Source organism: Merops nubicus, unplaced genomic scaffold, assembly GCF_000691845.1.
Source record: "Merops nubicus isolate BGI_N331 unplaced genomic scaffold, ASM69184v1 scaffold15889, whole genome shotgun sequence".
NCBI lineage: Eukaryota > Metazoa > Chordata > Aves > Coraciiformes > Meropidae > Merops > Merops nubicus.
In genome coordinates this window covers 77,019-91,157 of record NW_008630336.1, presented here as the reverse complement: position 1 = coordinate 91,157, position 14,139 = coordinate 77,019, and positions in this window count along the sequence as shown.

The window sequence follows — 14,139 nt, the reverse complement described above, 5'->3', positions numbered from 1 at the left end:
CTTTCCCTATAACCGTAGCTTAACTCTGCTCCCAAGTACCACATTCTGTTCTGTTTCAGATGGCGTTGTCCATACCTAGCAGAATGATGGTGTCTGTAAGTTTGCCTGAAGACATCACAAGCCTCAACAAGGGAAGCAGTTTGAAGACAGCTTATTCAGCTCTGTATTCTATAGTTTCTTGCTATATCTTCACCGGGAGTGAATACTAAGATAGGTTACTTCATATGCAATATCAGTTTTATTTCTTCAAAATGGGTCTTAGGCGTGGACTAGTAACAGAGCAGGCAAGTATCAGCTATGTTTAGCTGAGAATTCTGATGCCTAAAATTTTTCCTTACATCACATTGATATGAACCTGAATTTAATAGTAAAAATCTAGAGAACAGTCTTGCTTTCTGCATAGCCTTTGAGGATGCAGAATGCTTTCTGTAGTTATTATGTAACTCTAAAATGATTTTTGCTTTATTATTAGATAGCTGTCCTGCATCATCGCTGCAAGAATGTTGGACACTTTTAAGTATAAGGTGTCTAAAGATGCATTTATAGGCTGACCTAAGGTGTGTGCAAAGCTAGAGGCTTGTTGAAGGAACTGAAAATATGGAATTATCTCATTAATTTCAATCTAGAAATCTGGAATCATCTGCAGACTATTTTTATGTTTCTGTAATCTATATGAATTGATCCAATTTTGTTTCTTGTCACAGTCAACCATATCATAAACTTAGTATGATTAACCAGTCAGTTGAGGGGAGGAGTCTTATGTGTTAACTAACTGGATAAACTCAGTTGGTGTTTCACCTGGGAGGGTTAAATCCACATAATCTGGACCAAATTATGCTGGTAATTAGTTTAATATCTTCTTAGTGTACAAAAAGGTGCTGTCAGTTGCCAGACCATGTGACTAGCTGACTTAAGTGACTCTGAACTATATGACATTTATCTACAGATCTTTACAAAAGAGGAAGTGCAAGAATTTAACACCTAAATCGCAGGGGAGGGGGGGAAGGTTGGAGTGGGGCGAAGGCAGCTACTGAAAAATTTATTTGCTAAATTCCATAACTTGCCAGTAGATGGCAGGAGTATTTCCTCATAAAACAAGAATCTGTGCAACATAAAGTACAAGAAGTAACAAAAATAAAAATTTATGGGACCAAATATGGTCCTTATTACATATACGCTTTGTTTTTACTACCTAAGAGGTTTTAACAGCACTTGATTTTTTAATTTTGTTTTCTCCGTGGTGGAGCTCCTCTAGAGATCTGTGTAAGCAGAACCAGTCAGTAGCATGCCTTCCCTCACCTGCGGGCTCCGAGTATGAAGCCAGTACCACGGTCATGCTGCACTCCTGCTCTAGCAGTTCGCTGGAGTACTGGGGTCATTTGGCAACGTGCTCACAGTGACTGCTGCTCACACAGCACTCTAGTATTTAGAGACCACTGTGTGAAGAAAAGTAAGTTAAGGCAAGGTGAAGTTCAGCAGAGATGCTTCCGTGTTGATTTTCTTTATAGTTAAGTGCAGTAGAAATTGTAAATCAGTTCACAAATGCTATTTAATTATGCAGTACACAGGAACAATTAATTTAGCTATGGCAGTATTTTGATTTTGTGTAACTTACTTTATTAAGCTCTCAATTCGGTAAAGCAGTTAAAAAATGTAGTCACTTCTTGAAACTCAATTGGTTCCTGATGGAAACCTCTTTGGGAAGCAGGATAAATAGACGGTATCAAAATCAGAGAACTGAGAAATTCAAGGAGTCAACTCATCAGAAGCCTAGTCCTAAAATGCTTTAAATTCCCCAGATTTAAAGTATGTTTTAATTCTCGTGTATCCAGACCCTTTTGAATATTCCACTACTATCTGCAGTCCCAGGAGAAAATTTTAGTAAGAAGCCTCTAGAGGTATTTTAATGAACTTCTGTGTTTTATTTATATGGGACTTTTGTGTGTGAACAGTTTCTTCACCAATTAGAATTGATTTAAAAAAAAAATACAGGAAATATTGTTGTCCTTTCCTATACAGATATCTAAATCATACCATCAGGAATGTTCTAAATTATTTTCAAGGTCACTTTTAATAGTCCATTTCGAAGACAGATACATACACCATTACTGTATTTCCTGTGTAATACTTCTCAGGTTTACAGCTCAAGTAAACCCTGTTGGAACTTCTTTCTAATCTCTGCCACAGAGTAGACCATGAGGATACATACTCATAGTCCATGTAGAGTACACATAAAAGGTAGATCTCCTGCCAGGAGGTGCTGTGTTATAGCATTGCACTTGTCCAGCAATCAAATTATTAAAAGCTGTTTTGTACTGTAAGCATTACATTGATGAAAGGCTACAGGATGTAGAGATCAACTGGCTCCTCTAAGGCTTTTGGTTGGCATCATCCCCCTTTCACCTTTGTAAGGGCAACTTCTGTTGACTTGATGAAAAGGGAATGCATTGCACAGTGAGCTCCTTTGTACCATTTCACTGCCTTCTCACTAGAGCCACGCTATTGATAAAAAGGAAACACAAAAGAGATTCAGGAGCGTACATTTCAGTGACAGTATTACCTGCTCTTCCACAGACTTACCCTGTAGATTTCAGACCGTTGCGCACAGATGTGCAGACGTGTCCATCATTAAATAATGATATTAAATTACTATCACTGCCTAAAGCATATCAAATACCCCAGCTTTTGGTTCTTTGTAGTTGCCCTAATATTACCGGCAGTATTTTTAATGGACAGATGGATGTGTTAACTGTAAAGCATTTACTAATAAGAAATGCAAAGGTAGTACTCCTGGGACAGATTTGCTGAGATAGTATGTTTGCATTTAAGCTTATTACCTGTGAGAAGCAGGCACATCTTTTACCCAAAAGAAGCGGTCATTTGTTACATGAACATTACTGTATACAATGAAGCTACTTTCATCATCAAGCATTAGCTTGTGAAGAAAATCTGCAAACAAGCCAGTGTGACCTAAAGTAGGTTTAACGCTGCCTTTCCTTTGGAGGATGCTGCCCGAATGGCTAAATCCCTTTTTCCAGCATCTGCAGATAGGGGTGGGTGTTAGAGGACAGCTCTGTGGGCTTCTGCATCCACCTGTATGAGGATGCAGAACTGTCACTGCTGCTGCTGTGCCACTGCATCTGAAGAAACAGATGTTACAAAACAAAGGATTTGTCTACCATGATATAATTCACACTGTCCATGCTAATCTGTCTGATGGGCCCTGATAACAGCTATCTCTGTACAATAAATCCCTCAGTAGGAGATAGATGTATCTTGTTCCTTGCTTCCTCTCCTTATGTTTTAATCTAAGCAGCATGCTTCAAATGGATTTATTTTTGGCATTGCCACTAGTTATTCTATGACACTGGGCAATTAAGCTCAGTTTATGAAACCTGCTGTACGTCGCTGTAGCAATATATCACTTTCTTGAGCAGAATACTGCAAGAAGTAGCTAGTATTCTAAGTAATCCCTGATCTCTGAATACAGCGTTATTTATAAAAAGACAAAATAAAGGAGGTGTTTGTAGGGCAGGCAAGAATTCAGTATCCTCTTTTATAATCAACTCTGTGCTTACTTTGGCTGTTCCTTTTCATGCTACAAGAACACTCCCTCATCTAGTTTCTTAACTTAAGGGTTTTTTTTCATATGTGTAGGCATGAAATGAGAAGATGGTTGAGCAATTTTCAGATACTACACATTTTAACAGACAGGTGACATAAAAAATTCTTGTCACCAAATATAAAAAGCAGCCTGACTAATATTGTTGTACTAGGTTGGCTGATCAGCATTCAAGTGAAATCAGCACTTGATCTAGAATTGAAGAATGGGTGTGCCCTTGTGCTAGATCACTTCAATTTCTTTGATTACTAAAATTCCAGGCCCTCAAAAATAAGCTACCCAAAGAGGAACTTAAGTGATAATCTACACCTTCAATTTTATAAGTTAAAACAAACAAACAAACACACACCTCAATGTCCTTACCAGAACTTGTAGTCCACTTGCAGCCCAACAAGTATAATCTTTTGGAAATCCTTTTTTCATTCACTGACTTGTCAAAAATCTTGCTCAAGAAACCTGGGTTAGTCATGAAATTCGAGCTAGTAATTAGTTTTATTTCTTCATTTCTGAAGGAAACATAGCCAGACAGGCACCAATGAGAAAACCAACTACATACTTGACTTTATTTTGGAACTTTTCTTTGTGATTACAAATGTAATCTAATGTAATCTAATCATGGGTAAAAAAAGTCTTCACAGCAGGTTCATGTCTGTAACATGCATTTATGCACACTTTATTAACTTGTTCTGAATTAACTGAATTCTTTTTTAAATTCACCATCATTAATACAGACAGGATATAGATATGGGATATACAACCTACCCCATCTCTTAGCTATTCTGCCTAATAGTCACATCTTAGACATAGCTTTCAGAATCAAAAAGCACATTCTAAATATAACATTTTATTTACCGGCCTTAGTAAAATTAGACTCACCACGCAGGCAAAACAGAGTACCTCCCCAGCTATTCCACAGTACCTCATTAGTTTTGAATGATATTTCAGCTTAGTTTCTTTTAATCTGATTTAGTAATGGTTACTTACTGAAAAAATAATTTTGCATATTCATGTGCAGGAACAGTCAATATTGCATACTTGTGTTTTTTAACATTTAGACCAACTTAAATATTTAATAAGCTCATAAGGACTTGAAGAACCATGTGGCTTGATACATTGGCTGAGCAAAAATGCTGTGTATCATCACATCAGAACAGATTTTTGTACTGACAGTGAAACTTGGAACAGCTTTCTGCAGACAACTCCTTCAGCTGAGTCAGGATGAAATCCTGTCAATAGCTTCCCACACTGTCTCCCTTCACCACAGCACCTACGTGTTTGTGGTTAAGAAGAAGTATCATCTGTCTCTTGGTTAGATTAAATTTAAATATAAAATTTACTTCCATACTTAAGTAATAGGGTTTTATGCTAATTTGGATGGTATTGCTGTCTCACAAGCTTCTTGCACTCTATTCCCAAAGTTTTGTTGTGTTGGGTTTTTTTAATTAAGCAATGACATACACCTTCTCACATTTCACTTATGCACAGTAATTTTGCTGAGCCACAGTCATCGAAAAGTGTTAGATTTGTTTCGCAGAGCAGTCAGAGGCAGAGTACAGATCCCAGCGACAGAAATGTGAAACTAGAAGCAAAGTTCAGCTCTGGAATTGAGAGGGAATAAGCTCCCAGCGTGCAGCCTAGCTCAGCACATCGGTCTGGATGAGATCAGGTGCATACTCTGACACAAGAAAGAAAGCATGGCCAGCCATCAAAAAAGTGTTTTCCCTTCCTTTGGTGTTGCTTCCATTCAGGCAGCACTCCAGAACATTCAAACACTTGTTCTTTTTACAATGCCAAGAAGCAACAAAAACCTTAATTTCCTCTCAACCAAATTCTTGTTTTCTACTATGCTTTCATTTTAAATAAAATGTAATTGATTTAAGGGCTGAACAACTGACAAGAAAACCCACATACTGTTATTTTTCCAAGATGCCAGAAGGGGACAGTGTCAAGTAATTTTTTAATTTTATTTTTTTCATTTTCACACCTTTTTTTTCCAATTCTATTAGAGGACATCAGGAACCATGTTCCCTACAAGCTCTCACAAAACTTGAGAAATATACTGCAAGCTCCCTTTAATCATATAAAAAACAAGCTGAAGTGGGGAAAAAAGGAGGGGTAAAAAAAAAAAAAGGCAAAAGGCTCTTACCAGCTGTAGCATGAAGATAAAACTGGGAACTGCCAAAAAAGAAAATTATCTTCGAGACTGCAGTTAGTAACTCCTGCCAGATTTAAAGGAACTCCACAGAGATCACATGGGAGAAATTCTATAAAGATTATCCTGCACTGGAAAAAGGTCAGAAAGGAGCAGGATGTGAAGAAACACTGTTTTCAGTGCTATTGCTGCCTCTATTACCCACCTCTCCAAAATAAATCTGTAGACTATATATTAACATTTCACCATTAATAGTCAATCCACACTTAGTAGTTACAAACAGTTCATTCACAAACGACATTCTAAAGTGTTTCTTATGTCAATAAATCAGAACACAGATGACAGCAGTTTAAACAGTGTACATTGAGATTTATTAGAACAAGCACTGATAGCAGCAGTGTACAGAGTGATGGAAACAATGTACTATATGCACTGAACAATAATAATTATACAATTGCACTTCTTCAGAGATCTATTAGAAAATGCTTTTCAGTAAACAGTTTCCCAAATCTAGCATTGTTTGGATTTGCCTCTAAGGAAAAAAAAATAGAAAAAATACGGTGGGTTTTTTTTGTTTGTTTGTTTTTGGTAAGGCATTAGCAACATTCATTGGCAGGCTAAACAAGTCATTTGTACATGCATTATCCAATTACATTGCAACAGGTAAAAGAGCATCATGTTTCCTCAAAAACTAGAACTGTATGTGTGGTTTTTGGATATAATATCCTGGTAAATCCAGCTCAGCATGGAGGAAACAGATGACAACTTTTATTACATTTTTGAGCACAACATAAACTATAGCATAGCCAAGTTCACTTTTATTTCCTACCAGAAGCTGTAGGACTTCCCTCACTTTGAGTCGGTATTATGAGTATTATGTATACCATATACATCAATGGAATAAAGTCTTAAATTAATTTATTTTGTTCACTATTCCCCCCCCATTACCACCTCCCTGAATCATGTGGTCAAAAGACACTTGACTGTAATAAACATTTACTACTCTATGAGCTTGGGTTTTATTGCATGAGAGGTAGTCAGCGTGAGGCCTCATCTGCATTCTGGATTACTACAACAGTGTGTTCAAAATGAACTCATGAGTGAAAGGACACAGAATAAGCGTTGCAGCTGCATTACGTGGGACCTTAAAACTGGGGTTTTTTACTGCTCTTTCCTGGCTAGGTTCAATCTCTGAAGCAGCCAGAGAACTTGATATACCAAAAAAAGGCAATTCTATTCATGTGCTAAAGCCTAGAAGGAAAGAGGGGAGGCACTTTCTCACATTCATGCTTTTCTAGGCTGAGATTAGGAGCATGCTCTTAGCCACCCCCTGCTTCACAAATCAGAAAGATTAGTCTTTTTTGATTGGCATATAATACTAACAACCCTCACTCTGGGCTGGCACTGTCCTGGGAAAAATACAGGGAAATAGGGATAAAAATTGCAAATATTCTTCTAGTTAAGCTTGCCAGAGTGGGACATAATATGATGGATTCTCATTGACTAAATCTCCTGTTCTTTCTTCCAAATGTCATACATAATTGAGCCTTGCAGAGACATGAAATTAACTGAGTGTTAAATACTGTAAGCCCAAAAATAAGGTCCCAAAATGAAAAAGAGTTAAAGGAAAGTCAAATATATTGCTCTGACTGGCAAGCAGTCAAACCAGTTGTATTTCACACATTTATGTTCCACAAGACAGGGCGCATGTTCAAAATTAAGTTTAAGTGTAGCTAGTTGAATACCTATGCTTGACTGTATCTTAGGCCTGCAGCTGAAATAGATTTGGGCAGCTAGATCATTGACTCACCTGGAAGTTCCCTGAATTCAATAGAGCACCAACATCAGCTCTGCCTCATCTGCATAGGTGGGCATTTCGTTAAGCGTGTAGGAATTAAAAATCAAGTACTGTAAAGCCTGATGTAACCAGGTACATAGTTTTGATTTCTTAGGAAAACCACCACTGAGGCTTTTTATTTGAACTTTAGTATCTACACCTTCTAAAGTGGATTCAAAAAGACTGTTTGCAATGCTTATGCTAACTATGTATTGATACCTGTGCAAGATCAGAGTCCAAGCAGATAAAGCAGGAAAAAAATTTGAGATGTGCATTGCTAGTTAACTTTTGCATGTGAAATAAAAGTCTACAGATTTGGAATATATAAATTATATTCTACCTATGTTATTCCTCTGCTGTTGATGCTTAGTAACTGTAAGCAATAGAATTGTTTTTACAGGCACAATTACAGCCAGTATTTGGAGTCAGAACTAATAAGATGTAAAGAAGAATCATCCCAAAAGAAATCCCAAACTTGTGAATAGTAAAGCACAAATGAATGCATTTGCAGAAAAGCAATCAAGCTCAGTGATGATTATTTTTTTAAATGTTAAATTACCTGAATGAAGGACTAAACTTGCGTTTTTAAAAATTGGTATACTTACACATAGGAGCTTATATAGTTTTCAAAACATATATTTGCAGCTCAATTTTGTATCAACTTATTTAGAAATTATGGTACTTTTTCTAGTATCCTTTTCTTCTTCATCTCATTATGGAAGTCCACAGTGAACTTCTGAGCATAAAATTAGGGGCACTGCAGGTGAGATTTAATATTACAGTGGTCAAAAATAACGCCTAATGCAACGTTTGGGTAGCTGGGTATATAAATGCTTCTTACCCTCTTTCTTTCTTTCTTTCTCTTAAGTAGTAGTTTTCTGTTGCTTTCGAACAACAGAAAATATTTTGACTGGTGCACCTAGGAACACAGACCCTTTCTAATTAATTCCAGTCTGTCAATCCCCTCTAAGACAGACACTCCCTACGCAGAAGTACCATTGGCTCTATATGTTAGGCTTCTAGAAAGCAACTATTTGCACTTAAAATTAATCTTAAAATTAATCACCTTATACCTTTCTAGCTGACATAATAGCATAATCACAGTAGAAAGACTCTGAGGACCTCTTTTTACAAGTATGCTACACAAAGAGGTGTGCAAGAAATCAAGAGATTTGGGGGTTTTGTGCAGAATGAGCACAGCGATATGAGCAATCATCAAAGAATGCTCTTTTAGCTGTTTAGGCTTTGATACTTTTGGCCTGCTAAAGAATTGGTGCAGAGTGTTTCCCATCTGAAATTAAAGGCTGTTAAAAGTAAAGAAGCTCAGTAAGGCAATGTAAAATTGACTCCTAATCTAAACCTCACTCTTCTAATGGCATTCTCAGAGTCTGAGCAAGGTGTGAATACTAAAATTTACTACATTTCATAGATATGCATATGGGATCTAATCTCACAAAAAAACCTGTGACATTATTCCCAATTCATATTCACTTTGTGCAAAAAAGAGAAAATACAGAATTCTTTGCTGTTGAAATACCGAGAAACCATAATTCACCAAACAGTTAGTGATACAAAGGAAAGTAGGTAAAGATCCAAAGAAGAATCTTGCTACCGGTTACAGCAAAGAAAATATATCTAATATCTTAATATAGAACTATCATGATGATCTCTCAGGATACCACAGTAGCTTAATTTTATGATGGCTTTCTATGTACTAAAAGTATCCACTTCAGACAATATAGCAGTAACAGATAAAGAACAACAAAGTTTGCTACACATTTTGGTGAAGGAAAATATTGACATCAGATGCTAGCAGCTTGATTTCTGACTTATTTTAGAGTAAGTAACACAGGCACAGATCATCACACATAGAAGAATCAAAGCCTACTGATATTTCTTTTTGGTCCAACTATGAAATTTTACTAAGCCCTAAGGTTACCCAGGTAATTAGGAGACAATAGGTCCATCTCGCTGGGGATTTAGGAAGATCTGAGCATTAAATGCAAGACAGAGGCACTGCTCTTCATGTCTGTGGAGTTCCAAACATTGTTTAACTTTTAAAAGTCAAACTTCAGATGTAATTAATTCTTAGTGAGGAATGAATGTTTGAAAATAATTAGTTTAGAAATAATTATAAAGGACCAAGAATAGTGCTTTTGCTAATTAGAGCAAAACCTTAACTAAAGTAGAAGTTGCCATCTTTGCATTTATGCTTGCATAAGTTCACTCATCAGCATTTATTTCTCAGCTCATAGGTCATGTTTGAGGCAGCTGAAAATAAATGTTATTGTGATCTGAATTTATTACACTATATTTCAACCACTGAAGAATACCAGTAAAACTTATTTCAACAACTAAATGGACCTAATTTCTAAGCCTAAATTGGAATAACAATTTTCAATGTTGACTTCAAGATAGGTAACAAAGCAAGTTTAATATATTTATGTATCATTTCTTAATCAGTGATAATAATAAAAATAAACCTTAAAATACTAAATAAATAAAAAAATAATTGAAGATGTAATCTGTATTTCTTTAACACAATTATAGAAGCTATTTTGAGTTTTCATTTGCCTAGAAAATACTGAGCGTTAACCTTTTATTAATTTTGTTAATATTACTGTAATATTCCTTGTTCAGGTTAATTTCACAAAGGAAGAGAGAAAGCATTCAGGATGGGACTACTAGGAAAGGAATGTGAGTTTGCAGTCCTGACTCTAACACTGATTGTCCCTGGTAGACCTGACAAATCAACCCCTGGGCCACAAGAGCAATAATAAACAGTAACGAAAGTTTAGAGACAAATGTTGTACGTGTGGCTACACGGACTGGCACAAGGAACAAGGACCTCAGTGAGGAATAGCTCTGGTTGAATATTTATCACTGTGTGTGCTGCTTTTCCACAGCACTTATGTATTTTTGATGCTCAGGGTACAAATGGTATGTTATTCACTTCTGACTCTTTGAAGAAATTTCCTTACTTCTTCGGTTTTTGCATCCCTAATGTTCTGGGCCAGCAGAATTATACGTTACTGTAAGATATCCCTCTTTCATTAATGTAGACCATTAAAAGTAGCAGTCAGTATAGAAATATGTTTAAGCGTTTCATAAGAGCCAACCTCTGGATCATTGCTCCAGGAGTACAAATAAGTAACGTTACCATACTTCAAAGAATTACTCAAGGTCAAGACAGAATTACACACTGCTAGTTATATATTTTACAAGTAAGGAAGCCCTAAATTTGGAATATGTAACTCTCTTTATCCACATTACCAATACACCTTCAGCCAAATGCTGGCTGCAGTCTTTTTATTTACAAAGGGAATAAAACCTTCCCTTCACCTTCAGAATTCATTCTGAGCAAATGTCATCAATCCTTCATTTTTTTTCATGCTTTCATGGATCAGTGGAAAGGAAAATGGTACCAAGATAACCTGCCTGAAACAGATTCAGCAGCTCTGCTGATGTTGTAATTTATGTAAGTTAGGGTAAGTTTTCTACTTTGTTAAAGCTGTACCACTGACCAGTTTCACTGTTCTCCATTGCAGTCTCTCCTTCCTTTTCCTGAGGTTTGTCAAAGATCAGAAGGAAGGGGGCAGGGTGGGGCGGGGTGGGGGGAAGATATGATGGGTTTCTAATACCACAAAACTTGACAGAGGAGGAGGTGAGTTTATAAAACACCTACAAGTACATTGCTATCATTTTTTAAATCTGCAAGATATCATATAAGAATCCTTTTATAAAGAAGCTTTTCAGTTTAGTGGAAGAAGTATATCGTTTATACTAAAGCTAGTGAATGAAGATGTTCTACATTCCATCATTTACAAAGCAAATAACATATTTACTTTTCTAAGTAGACTCCATACAATATGTAATAGAAAAATAAAATACATTGCTGGAAATAAGCCATTTCTCTGAACTTACTGAGATTTCAAACATTCTTGTGGGTGTCATTCGCTGCTCTAACAGAGCTCAAGGAGATAGCCTCCCCAGGAATAATTGAAACTTTATTAAAACACTTAGTCTAGATTCTTCTGTTAAAAACTAGAAGGAAGGAGAAAAAAAAAAAAAAAAAGAAAAAAAAAGAAAACGTAGTTTCTCTATGAAAGTACTTCTGAGTGATATTATAATAAAAATAACCAGGAATGGTGAAGTAGAAAATTATACTACTTCTTATACTAAACATACATTTGCAATTTTGAGCACATGAAGAAAAACTCTTAGTTGCCAATGTATCCCTACATACCTCATCTTTTATCAATACATGCTCTAAAGAACAAATTCAAGTTTTATACTATTTTGATGACTGTTCCTTAATGGCAGATAGAAAGAAAACCCAAGCCTGTACCTCCATCCGCAGCAGAAGCCAAGGTAAGTGGTTATGACATAGGAAGCCGTTTGCTTTCTCTTAGGTCTGTGTATAACACAGGGTGACCAATGAGGCCATTCCACTGTTTCTTACACAATTCTGTTAATATTAATTTTCTTCCCCCCCTGCTGGGCCAACCTCTTTAACTTAACTCCTCCTGTCATTTTAGCATATGAACACAAATACCCTTTTGTTTAAGGTGGATTTAATCTGAAAACACTCCTTTATCTCATGCAGCTCCAGCATTGGTAACGACATCTAAAACAGTTACTTCCTCAGACTATGACTGCAGCCAGTTACAGTTAAACAGTTAGTGTTTATCTCTGCACCAGATATTATTCAAAATCCTACAAAACAAGGGCACCACACAAACCTTCCGTATACTAACAAAGCTTTGGTAGCAGAAGCAAGTTTTGCAAAATTCAGAGTACTGACATATTCAGTCTCTTCCTTATTGTGCAAGAGCTAATGAACCTTCCCTCCCTTCCAGGGTATGTCTAAAAATTCAGGTTTTTTTGAGAGAACCTCTACAAGCAAGCCTGCATTGTGCAGGGCTCCACTCTGGCTGGTTTGAGGGTGAGAAAATCCCATGTTATTCCATGGGAAACAGAGGACATGGCCCAGATGCAAGCTCCTCACCAGGAGCTCAGGAGGGCAGGACTAGAGCTGACCCCTAATGTGTCCTTAGATTTGTGTAATTTGTTTCCATAAAGCTCTGACAATGTTCAGCAGAGATATAAGGGCATGTCTTCTAAAACTGTGTCATGTAGATGTGCCACAATACTCACCATATGCCTAGCATGTGGTATTCAAATAAAACCCACAAATGCCATACAAGCTTATTCAGAGTCAGAAGTTCAAAATGAGGGGGAAAAAAACGTAACATTATTTGTAAGATGAAGAGTATTATAGTGGGAGTTCACTTTTAAAGTCAACTACAAAAAAAAGTTTCTTTCATGCAACTTATATTTATCTAAAATTAGAAGGGATGTCTAGATGACTTTTTAATCACAGAGATACTGTACGAAAATCAACTCATATTTAAATTTTATCTCCCAGTACGATAACAATTTCTAATATGCCAAAAAATGTACCATCTTGTTAATACAGATCTAAAATAGGAATGAATTTGTCTTCGTAAGACACTGCATTTGATGGAAATAGCTATTATTACCCTATCATATCTGCAGTACCAGAACAGGGAACAAATTACGGTACACTTTTAAAATATTAATTGAAAGTACAGTTCACTATTGCAAAACTACAGCATAAGGATAATGTGTTTTATACAAAAATAAGTGTCTTGAGAAAGCACAGGAAAAAGAAAAGGATATGTCTTTGTAGTAAAGTTAGAACTTCTGAAATTGTTTAGAGGGTTTTAAATGTCAAAAGGTTTGCATTAATTTTCAACAAATACCAAACCTATAGCAATTGAATCTACTGCCCTGATAAGTATTTTTCACGCCTTTCAAAAGGAAATACTGCCTGAATGAAGAAAGCAAGGTGGGCTGAAAACTGCCCAAATTCCTGTGCTTGAAGGGCACTGATCAATGGGAGCTGCCCTGTTGGCGGCCAGCAATGAGGATAGCACTGCAGGGGTCAAGTGTGTGGCCTGTCACTTAACATCTCACCAGTGACCTGGGCAAGGAACTAGGCTACGTGCTAACAAGCTCACAGATGACATTAAATTAGGAGGGTGAGATGGAATGCCAAATGCCTGAGCTTCAATCAGGTCATTGCTCAACTCGAGGACTGGGCCAGAAGACACTTCATGAGGTTCAACAGAATTGCAAAGGTCTGCACCTTGGGTCTCCACCCTACCCATGTGCTGGGAAAAGCTGGCCAAGCAGCAGCCCAGTCAAAAAGCAGCAAGAACTTAAAACGCGTGCCAAAGGCTGCAAAGGAGCCAACAGTGAGTCCTCACTGCAGTATGGGAAGCCCCATTCTGGGCTACACTGGCAGGGGTTGTGGAAAGCCCACTACCCCCACGACTCAGTGCAGGTGAAATTTCACAGGTTGTCTAAAAATTATCATTTGTATAGAAGCCCCCATACCTATCCTCTGTTAACTCATTCTCTTTAGAAACAGCATAAAATATGCCATGTCCCTCAAGGGTACAGGAAAACTTTAACAAAATATTTTACATAGAATCCAGAGAA